This window comes from Alosa pseudoharengus, unplaced genomic scaffold (genome assembly GCF_046254945.1).
Source record: "Alosa pseudoharengus isolate Yale_2024_CS ecotype anadromous, Long Island Sound unplaced genomic scaffold, YU_APseudo_1.1 YU_APseudo_1.1_scf_25, whole genome shotgun sequence".
Classification (NCBI taxonomy): Eukaryota; Metazoa; Chordata; class Actinopteri; order Clupeiformes; family Clupeidae; genus Alosa; species Alosa pseudoharengus.
This window is the reverse complement of record NW_027468696.1, coordinates 1,242,689-1,259,318: the sequence shown is the minus strand read 5'-3', so window position 1 is coordinate 1,259,318 and position 16,630 is coordinate 1,242,689. Positions and strand designations below refer to the sequence as shown.

The window sequence follows — 16,630 nt, the reverse complement described above, 5'->3', positions numbered from 1 at the left end:
AGCTGAAAGAGGCAAAGGAGGACTACAGAAGGAAGATGGAACAGAAGATGCAAGATAACAACATGAAGGAGGTGTGGGACTGCATGAAATCTATCACTGGCCTTAAGAAGAGCAGCAGCTCTGCGGAGGGAGACCTGGATAGAGCGAACCAGCTGAACCACTTTTACAGGTTCGATTGCCCATCCCCCAGCCCCCACCCCACCTCATTACCAGTGCAACACTCACCCCCACCATTACTGGATATTGCACCCCTCCCCCACATGGCTACCACGAACAAAGAGGTGACAACGACCTCAGTCAACAGCCATCAGACACACAGACCTCAGATGCTGCCCCCCCCCCCCCCTCCACCATCAGTGCTGATCGGGCTATCGCACCTCTCCCCCACATGGTGACCATGAGCAGTGCGACAACAATGGCTTCAGCCAATTGCCATCAGTTTCTAGCCACACGACAACCCTCACAGAAGCACCCCTCCTCCTCCTCACCCTCCACTCCCCTCATCCCCCCCATCATTTCAGCGGACCAAGTAAGTTATCTCTTAAGGAAACTCCATCCTCGTAAGGCGGCAGGGCCTGACAGACTGTGTCCAAGACTGCTCAAGTCCTGTGCTGCTGAACTGGGGGAGCCACTGAAGCACATCTTCAACTGGAGTCTACGTCTCGGACAAGTTCCAACACTGTGGAAGACATCATGTCTCACCCCCGTTCCCAAGAAACCACACCCCAACGAGCTGAATGACTTCAGGCCTGTCGCTCTAACATCTCACGTGATGAAAACAATGGAGCGGCTGGTCTTAGGGATGCTCAGACCCCAGGTACGCCATGCACTAGACCCTTTACAGTTTGCATACCAGGAGAAAGTGGGCGTGGACGATGCCATCACTTATCTTCTACACAGGACACATTCTCACCTAGACAAGGGGAAAAGTGCTGTGAGAATCATGTTCTTTGATTTCTCAAGTGCTTTTAACACCATCCAACCCCTCAGACTGGGAGATAAGCTCTTGCAGATGGGTGTGGACGCTCACCTGGTAACCTGGATTACAGATTACCTGACCGAGCGACCACAGTTTGTCAGACTGAAGAACTGCCTCTCTGACACTGTGATCAGCAGCACCGGAGCGCCACAGGGAACTGTGCTCTCTCCAGTCCTGTTCACCCTGTACACATCTGACTTCCGCTACAACACCGAGTCATGCCACATGCAGAAGTTTTCTGATGATACTGCAATTGTGGGGTGTATCAGGGATGAGCAGGAGGAGGAGTACAGGAGCCTGGTGGAGGACTTTGTGCAGTGGTGCAAACTCAATCACCTTCAACTTAACACCTCAAAGACCAAGGAGATGGTGGTGGATTTCCGAAGGTCTAAGCCCGCTCTGCTACCAGTCTCCATTGATGGGGTCAATGTGGAGGTGGTAAGCACCTACAAGTATCTGGGTCTCCACCTGGACAATAAACTGGACTGGTCAGCCAACACTGATGCACTCTACAAGAAAGGACAGAGCAGGCTGTACTTCCTGAGGAGGCTGCGGCCCTTCAATGTGTGCAGCAAGCTCCTCAGGATGTTCTATCAGTCTGTTGTGGCCAGCGCCCTCTTCTATGCAGTGGTATGGTGGGGAGGAAGCACAAAGAAGAAGGATGCGGGGCGACTTGACAGGCTGGTAAGGAAAGCTGGCTCTGTAGTGGGAGCTGAACTGGAGTGCATCACTTCAATATCTGACAAAAGGACCCTAAACAAACTGATCAAAATCTTGGACAATGAATGTCACCCGCTCTACAGCACTATCAAAAACCAAAAGAGCTTGATCAGCTGGAGACTTCGCTCACTGCCATGCACAACTGAAAGGCTGAGGAAGTCATTTGTTCCTAGGGCCATTGAACTGTTCAATGCCTCACTAAAGGGGAGAGGAGAGATAGACTTCTCTGCTTAGTCTGTCTGCCTCTCCACCCTCTCCACGTCCATGTTTTTTGAGTACTGACTGCCCACTACTGCTTACTACTGTTTTACTACTGTTTTACTATTGTACACAGCCTAATGTTTCACTACTGTTTTACTGCTACACTGTTACCTCAACCCATTCTTGCACTGAAATAGTTTTTATTTTACCTTGTTTACATTACACTTTACTCTCCTATTTGATTATATTATTTATGCTGGTCTCTAGACCCTACTGTTGCACTGTTGACTAATGTTGGACTACTTTTTGCACCTTCACCATGACACCCACTCTCTTGAGCACCTTGCCAGGCACACACAACTAAGGACTATGGTTGGAATACTGTTTGCACCTTCATCACGACACTCACTCCCTTTAGCACCTCACCAGTCCTGGCCCTGTCACTACAAGCGTCTTATGCTTGATCACCCTCAAGCACATTGGACTTTCTTAATTTAACTTATATAGTGTATTTAGTTTGTGAGATTCTTATCTTATCTTCTACGGACTTTATTGTACAGTGGAGTTTAGTTATATGTTTATACTTATACTAATGTTTACCATTTCTGTTGTAAGTGCATGTTGTGTGTTATGTCTTTACGCTACTGAGACCCTTAAATTTCCCCTTGAGGATCAATAAAGTATCTATCTATCTATCTATCTATCTATCTATCTATCTATCTATCCATCCAATCACACTTGAAGCAGTTTAAACAGACAACATACTGCCTTAAACAAAGGACAAAAGCTGTATGTGTTTTGCTTCCCCAGCCCTGCTTCCCTCTTTGTCTCTCTAACAACAGGTCTTTTCAGGTGCTGTTCAGAGCCAATCTAACAATTTGCAGCTGGACTCCAATTAGTGGACGTGCTGACGTCCCTAGTCTTCAGAGCACCTCCCCAGGGTCCTAGTGCCCTTCCAGCATAGCCCTGGTGAAGTACACGCCATCCACGACCTTACCCAAGGGGATCTGGCGACGGTTTTCCCTAGTGGGACAACAAGAGCAGCTTGGGGTACCACAACACACACACACATTCACACACACCCACAATCAGAAAAAAAAAGGTTTCATTTCTGTGGATTTCGAGTTGGGTTTGCAGTAAGTAATTTAATGTGACATAATGGCCCAATCCCAAAGTCCAGACTCAGAGTCACAGACTTTGCTGCACGTTCTTGTGAAATTTGTAAGGGATTAGGACTGTTCCAATGTTGCATTTCAAAGGGCTTGAGGATTTGAGAACACACTTACCGAGCCCTTTCCGTGAGTCTGCGTCAGTGCAGACTTCAGCAAAGGGAATTACCCACAGTTCAAAGCGTTGTGACGTTTACCGAAGAGACCATAGGGAAATCAAGGGATAAACAACAGCACGACACACGACCAGCTTGTAAAAAAAAATGTGGAATCAGGCAGTTGTCTCCTGTGCCTTGGCCGTGTGAAAAGCAACAACCTTCAAATGAAAATTCCCAAAATCAGCAGCATTTTTGTTATGAAACATCACCAAGGTAACATGTGATCTCGTGAAGTGTTGTCCCAAACCCATTCATACCCATCTGAGCACATGTGGCCTCGCACACTCACTTTGTACCTGAGATCAATTAAGTCTGTGAGTCCTTAGTCCTTAGTCCTCAGGGCTCACTTTGGGATTGGCCCAGTATGACAAACCTTTGTTCAACTAACAGGCAATTAATCCAACAAGCAATATGTATCCAATGGGCACTGTGTATATTCAACAGGAAATATGTATCCAATGGGCACTGTGTATATTCAACAGGAAATATGTATCCAATGGGCAATGTGTATATTCAACAGGCAATATATCTATCTCTCTTGTTCTATCTCACTGAATGTATTTACAAACAGAAGCAATGAGGAGGAATGAGCACGAGAGATTATGAGAAGCTTGATGGAAAACAAGATGTGCATCTATCTATCTATCTATCTATCTATATATATATATAATGTATCTCTCTTGTTCTATCTCACTGAATGTATTTACAAACAGAAGCAATGAGGAGGAATGAGCACAAAAGAGTATGAGAAGCTTGATGGAAAACAAGATTTGCATCAGATGACATAGGGAAACCCCTTTCAACCAGCGTTACTTTCCCCAATATTCATGAATACTGACGCCACCCTCACAATGGTGCTTTTCATCTGTAGCTTGATATATCACCTACGCTTCTCTGACATGTGTATTTCCTCACTGTGCTGCTGTCTATACACTAGGTGACTATCACCTTATGTGACCGACACCATTTCACAACTGTGAGTCAGCTGTACCTGACATGGCTATCCAGACTTGCTCCCCAGAAGGTTTTATGGGATTACGTACCTTGAAGATGGTTGATCGTCTGGTCAATAAGAAAATAAAGCTCCTTCGATTGACACGTAAGTAGCCTTGATAACTTAAATGTAACAAGTATTGAAAGTATTTGATGAATTATTTTTTTCACCGAATTCACAGAATAGAGATGATAAAAACATTACTCTCATCAGTTTATAGATAAAACTAAAAATACACTTGCTTGGGCAAATGCGAATGACATTTTTTTTTTGGTTAAGAAAATTAAAAATAAATGATTGTGATTACTTTGATGGATATCAGTGAAGAATGAAAGTGTTTTAAGAAAAGTGATAGACTTTTAAAATCTATGTATTTGTTTATTTATGTATTTCTGTAGTTAGTTTGTGTATGATTTATTTCTGTATTTGTGTAATGCAGTGGCTCTCAAACTTTTCACAATGAGTACCACCTCAGAAAACAGTTGGCTCTCCAAGTACCACAATTATTACTGGCATTAAAATACAATAGTGTAAGCCAATTTCACATATTGTACTGTATTGTACATACTGTTTTGCGTCATTTGTTGCTGGCAGGTGCCATTGAAGCTTCACTAGTCACATGTGCTGGGCTCATTGTCACCAGCTTCCGCTTCTGCTCGAACATATTCACCACACTTCTCTTTCTAATACTTCCCGTTTGGAGCCATGATTGCATGGATGTTTTTGATCCAGCATGTTTGCTTCCTTTTCTTTTGCTTTCCATCACAGCTTAGCTTGTCAACCATTTGCTAATGCTCGATACAGTTCAACTAGACTAGTAGGCCTATTGCCTCCTATTGGCTAATATAAAAACGAATATAGGCCTACTTTTTCAAATTTAACTTCAGTGATTGTGTGGTAAAGGATTTTGAATTATTTTGAATTATTATTGATATAATTTGAAGTGATTATGTCATCTTTATAACAAAAAATCTTGGAGACTCCTGGAGTACCACTAGAAGGAGTCCGCGTACCACCAGTAGTACCCGTACCACAGTTTGAGAACCACTGGTGTAATGTCTTTATATTACATCTTTCAATTTAATTGAAATTTCATGATGTTTTGTCCTGATTTTTTCTTTGTTTCATCATTTTCTTTTTACTTGTGTCATTGTGACAATAAGGTGTGTGCTTATTCTTTGGCAGATCTCATCATCTTTTGTCTGCTGGATGGAGTCCCACGTGTGGCAGCACAGCTGGAATCCCTGACCACGCCAAGCAGTCCACTTAACTCTTCAGGTGAACTCAATTTACCAGCTAGACCTGTTGGATAGACTGAAACAATAAGCTCCCAAACCATATGTGTGAATTGAACACAGACATTGTGTTACAGATTATGGGCTGGTATCCTGAGGGGTATTTCACAAAACCTAGATAAGGGATTAAGCTGGGATTTTTAGGTTATCCTGGATGAATTTTAGCCTGGGTGCCATTCCGAATTTAGTCCCGCCCACAACGTTTGAGGTCGGGAAGTTCGGTCTGGCATTGATCAATAGTGGCGCGAGTATGCTCGCCCAAATACTGGCGGGCCAATCAAATTGTCAGGGCGGGCTTTATACGATGATGGACAGATGCTCAACAGTAACGTAATCCACCACGTCACCAAAGAGCGCTTGGGTTGAATTCGTTTACAACAACGATGGCTGCCGCTGGAGAATTGAGATGTGTAGATTCTGCTATCAGGTCTGTTCTAGAAGATATCGACAGCGAATTAATTTTAAAAGAGGAACAGAGTAACGGGATCGATCAAGGCATTTGTTGATAAGAAAGATGTTTTTTGCCGAAGCAACTGAAATGGGCATCACGGCGATGCAACTCGGCGTGCACGACGAGGTGGATATAGCCAGCGGTGGTTGCCAGATCCTTTTTTGAAGCCCGGAATCCTGGCTGCTGGAGGGACATGCTAGGCTCCGATGTTTTTCAAGCCAACGTAATGGGTATCGTCATGGACGAAGTTCATCTAACTTACAAATGGTAAGAGAGTCTAACTGTCTGACTTAGTAAATAACTCCCAATGTCGTGATATGAATCCCATGTTGTAAACATAGTAGCCTAGGTATCGTTGTACGTTCGCTAACTCAGACTTGGTACAATCATAACGTTAGTGTGATTGTAGCGAACTAGCTGTTAAAACATTCTAATGTAGGTTACTGTTTTATTTCTATCAGTGGTCAGGCTGCTAAAGGGCAGAAGGGCATTTGGGTGTTGCTTTATGTACTCAAGCACCATACCCATATTGGTAGGCTAGTCACTGTACCCCTTATAAGTGATGTATTGTTTTTAGATGTCAGTACAGTCATTAAAAAGTACTAAATGATACTACTCATAATTTCTTATTTTTACTGTTACTTATTGGTTGCTTTTTGTACTGCTATATATTCCAGGTACACCTGTGCTGACATTGACTGCTTCTGCTGATCGGGAATCCAGAGCCAGGGTTATGAAACAGCTTCAGATGGACAATCCAATAAATTTGGCCCTGAGCCCAAACAGAACAAACATCAGAGTGGGTCTGATTAAAGTACCTGGCCATACACTGGAGTGCCTACACTGAATTGTGAGGGATGTTAGTACAAAGCTTGACCCAGCAGTTAAGACGGTACTTTAATGGAGTCACTAGTTGTCTGCGGAAAGCTTTGTACTGCCATTTTGAGGAACACACCACATCTGTTGATCTAGGACATCTGTGCTGCACTCACTGCCATTCTGTTTATTCTTGTGAACCTGAAGGTTGTGGGGAGCTAATCCCCAAATATGAACACTTTCAAGGGGAGGTTTCATCACACCACAAACACAGAATAGTCACACCTAAGGGCACACTTTTGATCAGGGAACTGTTACAAACTTACAGGAGTAGTTTACTTCAGGACCATAAAAACATACCACTTTACACAGTCGACACAGCCTGCACTGGTTTTGGAGATGAACTCATTGATCAGTTTTAGAACAGTGCACACAGATATTTGACCTGGACTTCATTATCCATAATCTCCCTACATACAAGCTGGAACATGCAAAAGAGATACTATGAATTATGCATGAGGTTTTTGATGACATCGAACAGAGTCAAACTAATTTGTTTGATGACTGTGTTGTTCAGGATGACCGTGTTCAGGTTGACATGGATTACACTGGTTACTTTGATGACGAGGATGAGGATGATAAGATACAATCATCCCCAAGTAACTTGGAATCAGGCTTGTCAATGTTGAAGATCTCAGGCTAGCTTCAAATTCAGGCTCAAATTTGTAGCTTCAGGGTCCTGTTGTTGTGCAAATGCCTTTTTTTTTACCTCTGTTACATTAATATTTTTGAATAAAATTAAAATGGTTTATACTTCTCTACTGGTTGGTGATGTTTCTGCATTTAAAGACAAACAATAAGACATGTCAATAAAGATTTTTAATATCTACACATAATAGGTAATGTTTGAAGATATACGCTGAACTTTGAACATACAACCAATAAGAAAACACAAAAATGTTTTCAAGAATGTGGATACTACTAAACTATTATATGAAAACAATTATTTACGAAAACAATATTTACAAATTACCATCACCATTTACATTTCACATTTACTTAATTATTTAAATAGGCACATTTTGCCAGTCCATTATTTTCTCCTGGTTATTCAGCTTTGCCTATACGTTTCTCTTGAAATTCGGGAATGCATGAGACTGCCTGCCTGGGTGATTTTTGTTGGGAAAGTTGTGTCTCCCTGAAAACGTTTACCAGTGTTAAAACGTCCTGTTCTCGGGCCACATGATGAATGCCAGCCGGCCTTGTCAGCTCCAGCTCTGTGTCCGTTTTGTCCATTAGCTCTTTGACGATGCCAATGGACCTACTGATTCTGGCTGCTGACATTTCTGACATGTTTGGTCCCAATCCTCTCATAAATGATTTGAGAAAATTGTTTAGGTGTTCCAGGTGGAGGTCAAGTGGATGGAAAATGGGTGACAACCTGAAATATAAGTGAACACATCAGTGTGAAGAATTACAGTGTAGCCTAATAAGTATAACGTGCATTGACAATACATTGGAAAATACAGACTGTTAAATATGGTGACACCAGATGCAATTGCTGAGCAGGTCAGAGAAACACTGCCCACCCCCCACAGAGGTGCAGAGCACAGAAGTGGGGGTTGGATAACATGCTAGTCCATTACAAAATGAAGTTTCTACATATTGACAAAGTGACAGAGGCCAACTTACACATCAGGTACAAGTTTATCCTGGTAACATTTGCTCACACTACACTGAAATTCGGGCTGGCTTCCAGAATACTAGGCATGTCAAAATATGACTAGATGATTTAATCATAGATAGATTTCACGGAAATGAAGAGTGTGGGAATGCACAGTGTTTATCACATTGGACAATAATCACGACTCACTATTAACTCATGTGAAACGTGGCAATCGAGGTTATTCTCATAGATGCCTCAGATGAACACGGTTCTTCAGGCTGGTCTCCTTCGTCTTCTGTCCATTTTTTAAACACGGGCATGTCGCGGTCCAACCGTGTTATAAAGTTCTGACAGGACCGACAAATGCGATGCGATTTGTTTGCAGTGTTGTGGAGTTGTAATCCTAAACGGATAACTTGATCGTATATGCATTCACCTTTACTGTTTCTCTCAAAAATGAGGTTCGTGTGTTGAAGAACTCCGTGTATCCTTTTTTACAACACCTGCGAAAATCGCTCACATTTTCTTCTTCTAGCGTGCAGTTGAGTTCTGTTGACATCATATGCGTCGCTTAACATACGTCACACACTCCGTTGCTCTGATTGGTTGTAGGTCTATCCAATTGAGTGCAGAGGCATTTTTTTTCCTGGTTCGTTTGAAACACGCCCCATAATCACAGCTCTATGGAGCAGTATCAGACTCAAATTCTGACTAGAATTGAGTATGACTACGTCAGGCTATATGACTACGTCAGGCTAGATGAATTTAGCCTTGACTTGTTTTCACAAAAGAGATGGCACATAAGTTACCATGGGGATTTATTCTCTGCACCTAGCCTGGTCCCGACCAGGCTAACAGCCAAGCTAAATTAATTCTAATGATAATTATGTTGTCTTATTGGTTCAGCTAGCTGTCATTCACATCAGACCTCCGTGCTAATTTTTAAGGAGCTTTATTACATTTATAAACTATTTGATAAATGTATCTGTTTGCAAAACAAAACAGATTGTCTGCCTACTACCATATGGTTATTATTTTAATTGTGATAGCCTTTAGCCTGGGTGTCCCCATGCTGCCTTGCGCGCGATTTGATTCACGCTGTAAGGCAGCCTGGAAACCATGGAGCAAATTTTCGCCTGAGATTACAGAACAAGGGGGAAAGCAAAACGATGATGAGCTATGCACAAACGCATTTGATAGACATCCGTGGCACCCAATAAATAGCCTGGCTAGCGCCACCACTTACCAAACGTTAATTTTCTCGTATTTGAAAAAAATGCCCAGATCCGTTTATTGGGTGCCACGGATGTCTATCAAATGCGTTTGTGAATAGCACATCATCGTTTTGCTTTCCCCCTTGTTCTGTGATCGTTCCCTATCTCAGGCGAAAATTTGCTCCATGGTTTCCAGGCTGCCTTACAGCGTGAATCAAATCGCGCGCAAGGCAGCATGGGGACACCCAGGCTAGATAGCCTTATAATTATTAACATAGGCCTAGGTAGCCTACTCATTGTTTGCTTATTTTATTGATAGACGTTTGATGAATAGCCTACTGTAGTTGATTGGAAGTGGAGGGGCAAGTTTTCGAAGGTATTTTCAACTATAATATTAAGGTAAATCATACTATGTGCATTCTTTGCAGTGGCAAGCACTTTCTTAATGATGTTGCCGAGACAAGGAAGCACTCACACGTGGGTGCATACCTAAATTTGCATTAATTTGATCTACCACGCCTCCTTTTGCTGTTTTACAGAAATAGCCATGATTCCCCATTCCAAAAAGGATAACTTTACTTCATTGTTAGTCTATATCAAAAGCGGTTGTTCACTTTGTGTGAATGACGCTATTTTCCGCGTCTTTTTTATTCCATGTGGACACAAAGGGGCATTTGCTGTGTTGCTAGCTTAGCCACTTTTTAGAGTTTCTTTGTGACTTCTTACTCTCAATTGCTTGTCATCAGCGCTTCTGGTTTAGTCTGCTCCTGTGTTTTACCTTGATGTCAATTGCTGTGTCTTCAAAAGTTTCTGTATAATCCACTAGAGGGCACCTGCTGTGTGTGGATATTAGTTTAGTCTTGAAACAGATGAAGTTTAAGGAAAGATCACAGCGGTTTTATCACAGACATTGACAATTTGTTTGAAGCTTGCTCAGGGGCGTCACTAGACCTTATTCACTGGGGCACGTGCCTTAGCAAAAGTCTCCAGTGCCCCAGTAAAATTCTAGCGCTGCTCTCACTGGAAACGGCATTCATGAGCGCATCTTCGTGCCTGCTGACTCGAGCCTGTCACTTACCAGCCAATAAAAAAAAAACAAGAAAAAAAAAGAGGGGCCATAATAGCCAATCAGGAAATAGCACCTCTGTAGCTGGGTAAGATTGAACGCAACAACCAATTAAAATCGTTCACATGATTCTTCCGAGTGTTTCCTTGTATTGTGGAAACCGCTGGAGCTCATCACATCGCTTTGAGCACAGAGTAAGTCCCCCTGTTTTGATGTTACAACAAATTCACAACTTGTTTGACAGAAAATATGACAAGTTGATCGATGTTAGAGAATGTAGCATCTGTTTTTCAATGCTTAGCGTCATTGTAGCCTAAATTTAGCAACAGTTTACCAGCTTGTGCTCTCTCCCTGACACACACACTCACACCATGCATAGGCTGCATGCACACATGCGGACAATTAATAATCATTTACGTATAATGTAGAGAGTCCTGTTTGTGAAGCTGTCTGTAAAACTAAACATAGCCTTCTGATAAACTATTCAGAGATGGACATCAGAAAATTCTTCCTGAACAGAGGCAGAAGGAGAGGAACAGTGAGGAGAGATGAGGACGAGGAGGTATGATAATTGCCCACATTAACGGTAACATTAACATGTATGTTGGTAATAGCCAGTGCTGTGATTTGATCAATAGTTTAATGGCAAACTTAAATAAGTTTGCTGCATTTGCAAATGTAGCCTATAATAATCCACAGACTCTGTGTAGATTATAGGCTACATTTGGAAATTATCACCAAAAGTCAGTATGAAGGCTTTAGTAGGCTATTTAAGCTACAAAGAACTGCAGTATTGCCAAGATGACTATAGAACCCTTGCCTGGGAGGGAAGTATATCTCAATTTTGACTAAAAATAAGCTTTCCCTTGTGTTAGTAGGAAAACCTATTAAATTCATGCAGTGAGTATAGGCCTACTTATGCCTATGTGTTTGGATGTTGCTGGATAGTGACTCTTACAACAATTGAGGGAGAGAGTGCTGGTCTTACAATTTGACAGTGACAATAATGATTTTGAAGCTTGTAGCCTACCCGTAGGCTATCCATTTGTTTCATATTGCGCGCACATTTAATTATTATTTTTTTTTTAATGTATTGGGAGTTGGGGGCCTGTGCCCCAGCAAAGCTCTAGGTCTAGAATCGCCCCTGAGCTTGCTTAGTATGCTATTGGTTTTCAAGGATTTATTTGAATGTGTTAATTAAATGCTAAAATTATGTTATGTACAAAATGGACATCTGCAGGAACTGTGTTAGAGGCCAAGGTAGGCAATGTGAAGTGTGTGTTTTCATGTTGTCATCAAAGAGACACGCAGGTTGCCGTATCCCCACTAGCTATAGGCTACCATCTATCATGCAGAAGGGTCATTCCGTGTGAAATCACCCAATTTCAGCGCAATTTGGCAGGTGACCCTCTCCGAAAAAATCTGAAAAAAATCACAGGTGTTTGTAGACCAAATCCATGCATAGATCTTAAATAGTATATCTGTATAACTAATCGTTGCAAAACTACAGCCCTTTGAAACTTCAAGTCATTTTAAGCATTGTGGTGAACAATCCTTTTTGGTCAACTTCCAGCATTATTGGCTCTTTTGGTATTTCACACACATTAGTGAAACTATGTGAATAGAAGTACATTTTCCTGTTGAATTAAAATATCCAATCGGATCAGACGTATCTTGTATACTTTCCCCTCTGCAAAGCTCTGAAAATGGCTATAAATTCATAATGTGAAAAGACATCATCACCTTTGAGGGCTTCTCATTCAAAAAGTATGTGACACAAATTCATCAGATTGTTTTCCTACACATATATGTATTATAAGGTCCTGTCCATGCATTAACTTTGGTTGTTATCATTTTCATATTTTCAGAGCATTTTTTTTAAATTGGGCTTGATTTTCAAAAAGCCTGTTTTCATCTTCTCATTTCACCACGTGGACAGTTAACAGGATTTTTTTTTATTTTACCATATATCATTCTGTATGTGAGGATCATCTGCCCAAAATTTGGGCTTGTTGCTGAGTTTCTTCATTGAGATAAGATTTTTTTTAAATATTGTCTATAAATCCACTGAATTTGTACTGGATCTGCAGTACCACTTTGCACCACATGTGGTGCTCTTTTAATACAATGGAAGTCAATGGAAGAGTAAGAGAGTCACTTGTTTGCTGCACATATCCAATCTAAACACACAGTTTATGGTTCATAGTTGAATTGGTCCAAATAATTATTGCAATATGAACAACATACTACTCATACATAAATCTTATTTAGAGAAAATAAACGGATCAAGTAAATTATACACACATAAGACTGACTGGTCATCATACATGCAGCAAGAGGATTTAGCATAATTACCATCTTTGTAATGAGTTTTCTACACCAGCTTCAACCTATCAGTGCCTATGTGAGCACTTTAATAATTTCTAGCCAGCTGGTTAGGCAAAGTCTATATTCATCGTCATGCTTGGGATGCAGTCCTCTGTGATACATAGACAACGAGCATCAAGATGGAGATCAGTGTTTTAACAAACAATCAAACAATGGGTTTCTAAAATTCAGTTCATCAAGGTATTTCACTTGATGAAGATGACCATGTGTGTTTCCATCACAAGTATTCATAACAAGGTTTGAGGACTCGTGGATCCAAGAGGCATTTGTAAAAAGATGATAAATCTTTAGTATTGATTTTTCTGCATCTGACAATGCACTGAATTTTAGAAACCCCTTTTTACTTGAACCATATGAACCATAAACTGTGTGTTTAGATTGGATATATGCAGCAAACAAGTGACTCTCTTACTCTTCCATTGACTTCCATTGTATTAAAAGAGCACCACATGTGGTGAGACAAGTGGTACTGCAGACAAAGTACAAATTCAGTGGATTTATAGACAATATTTGTAAAAAATCTTATCTCAATGAAGAAACTCAGCAACAAGCCCAAATTTTGGGCAGATGATCCTCACATACAGAATGATATATGGTAAAATTAAAAAAAATCCTGTTAACTGTCCACGTGGTGAAATGAGAAGATGAAAACGGGCTTTTTGAAAATCAAGCCCAATTTAATAAAAATGCTCTGACAATATGATAATGTTAACAACCAAAGTTAATGCATGGACATGACCTAATAATCCATACATGAGTGGGAAAAAAATCTGATGAATTTGTGTCACATACTTTTTGAATGACAATCCCTCAAAGGTGGTGATGTTTTTTCACATAATGAATTTATAGCCATTTTCAGAGCTTTGCAGAGGGGAAATTACACAAGATACACCTGATTTGATTGGATTGTTTAATTCAACAGGAAAATGTACTTCTATTCACATAGTTTCACTAATGTGTGTGAAATACCAAAAGAGCCAATAATGTTGGAAGTTGAACAAAAAGGATTGTTCACCACGATGCTTAAAATGACTTGAAACTTCGAAGGGCTGTAGTTTTGGAACCATTAGTGATACAGATATACTATTGAAGATTTATGCATAGGCTTGGTCTACAAACACCTGTGATTTTTTTCAGATTTTTTGGGAGAGGGTGACCTGCCAGCCACTGGGTGATTTGACACGGAATGACCCAGAAAGATAAGAAGATATATCATGCAGCTCAGTTGTGCATACTGTACCATAACATTCATTCCTGCAAGGTCCCCTGATGTAGTTTGATTGCATGTGTCACTAAGATTAAAGGTTCATACATTAAACCAGGATCTTAAAATCAACTGCACCGTTGTGTGTACATTTACAGTATCCTCACAGGTATTGTCTCTTTTTTTGAGGACTTGCTGCTTACATATAGTCACACTGCGTCTTCAGCTGTGCTTCATATTTGCCTCTCGCTTCTCACCTGATCACTTTTATCCATCATTACCAATTTGCAAATGATGGTGAATAACTACTCATTGTGAGATGTACACACCCCTTGGCGCGTTGCTAAAAAAAAAAAGACATGCAAAATAAGAATACATTTTGTGCTGGGAAAATAACCCGTTTTCCGCCATGCGCCAGGTTGGAAAATAGGGCCCTAAAAGTGGGTCATGATTGGATTGTTCATCAGGTGAATGAACCAAAACAAATATCCAGATCAAAACAAAAATGGTTTACTAAATACAAAATCAAGCTTCTGCCATTGTCATCTCAGTGCCTTGATCTAAACTCCATAGAAAAACAGTCAAAGAGGAGAATGTAAAGGTGGGGAATTAAGAATCATGACGATCTGTGGAGATTTCGGAAAGACAATGTCAGGAGGTGGTTTTGAGCACAGATGCAGAGGCAGAGAATTGTCAGAATAATACAGTCTTATGTCTTTTAATCACGAGAGGAGTCACAGTACAACAAGCTTAATCAGAGCATACAGTTCACAGAGACTAGCATAATGTCTCCGCCTAGTGTTGACTATGAGGAACTGTGTGAGGTGTGATGAACGAATAGTCTTAAATCCTTTGCTTTTTTCTCTCCAATTTTATGGTGTGTCATAGAATATTTCTATTTTACTGGCAAAGGAAGGTTAAAGAAAGCAGGGGTGCCAATAATTAAGGGCGATATGTTAAAATTTTTTTATGTATTTCCTTTTTCTCAGAATAAATTAGCTTCTGTTCAATGTTGAATGTGACTTCATTGTTTCCATTGTGAGATTGCTATGAATCAACAAAAGATTTTTGATATACCTGTTTTTGGTCAACTTCATCAAAGGTGCCGATAATTCTGGATTATAAAATAAACACTAGCCTTAAGAGTAGTAGTTTACTTTAGCAGAGGTGCCAATAATTCTGGAGGGTAGTAGTCTAATTTTTTTTGAATGACTTAAACCTAACTTGCTGTAGTACAACCTTATGTTACCAAAGAAAACATTTTAAATACCTCAGTATTTAAAACATTCTTGCATATTCAGCTGATGTAAATAATATTATATAATATAATATTTTATTCAAGTTCCCTTAAATAACAGGATGTAGATTTTTAAATGAATAATTTCACAAACACTCAGAAGTGCTGCAGCCCCTTACACACTATTTTGGCCATTTTCTCTCTTCATCTAGATATTTGCTCAACTTATACAAACCTGTCTGAGCCATGGAGGAACTACAACTTTATAAATTGGAAGCCAAAAACGGACACTGACCTCACAGAGGGCTGGTATCGCTTCACTGGCATTGGTGGAGATGTCCTGTCCTTTTACTGTCGCAATGACAGAACCCTTAGCCTTTGTAGTAAACCTGACTATTCTAGCATTCTGGAAGGTCAAGTGTACACCCTCGATTTGTGCACTAATTCTAGGGTTTATTATTATTCTTGGGGTTGCACACATTCAGGAGAAACTGTGGATGTGCTGTTCTGCCCGGGAGGATTCTATCTATATAAACTCTTCCCCACTGACAAAACCTTCATAACCGGTAAGAACGCTGAGTCACTGCAATGAGTGTGTGTGTGTCACTTTGGTAGGTGACGTTGATGAATTACCTATGAGTGTACCATGAATTGCATTCCTGAAAGCATGCTGATGCAACAGAATGGCCCAATTCCATTGCTCACCATGCCGTACAACATACAAACATACAAAAAACAACATACAAACATACAAAAGTTCTGGGCAAATGTTGAGGTCATCCCTCATAGTCTGTTCGAATGTAGACATGTACACAGAATGTAGATTACCGTAATTTCCCAACTATTAGCTTATACATTGATTTTGCAAAATTTCTTCAGGTTAATACATGGGGGCAGCTAATGGTATTAATATGGTTTTGTTTCTTTTAATATACATAAAACACTGTGGATAATACACAATAAATTACTGTAGCGTTTTTTTTAAATCTGTTTCTCTCAAAATTGCGAAATATCCATCTTTATTGTTTTAAAGTGGTGCAAAGATTAATACTGTATATATATATATATATAT

The 16,630-nt window shown here is 40.5% G+C and overlaps 1 long non-coding RNA gene across 1 annotated transcript; it reads left to right on the top strand.

The window, feature by feature from the left end:
• Positions 1–6,152: 6,152 nt before the first annotated feature.
• LOC143099162 (uncharacterized) lies at positions 6,153–7,600 on the top strand. The gene is made up of 2 exons (XR_012981417.1): positions 6,153–6,234; positions 6,645–7,600. It is a non-coding gene; the product is annotated as an uncharacterized LOC143099162 (long non-coding RNA).
• Positions 7,601–16,630: the final 9,030 nt, after the last annotated feature.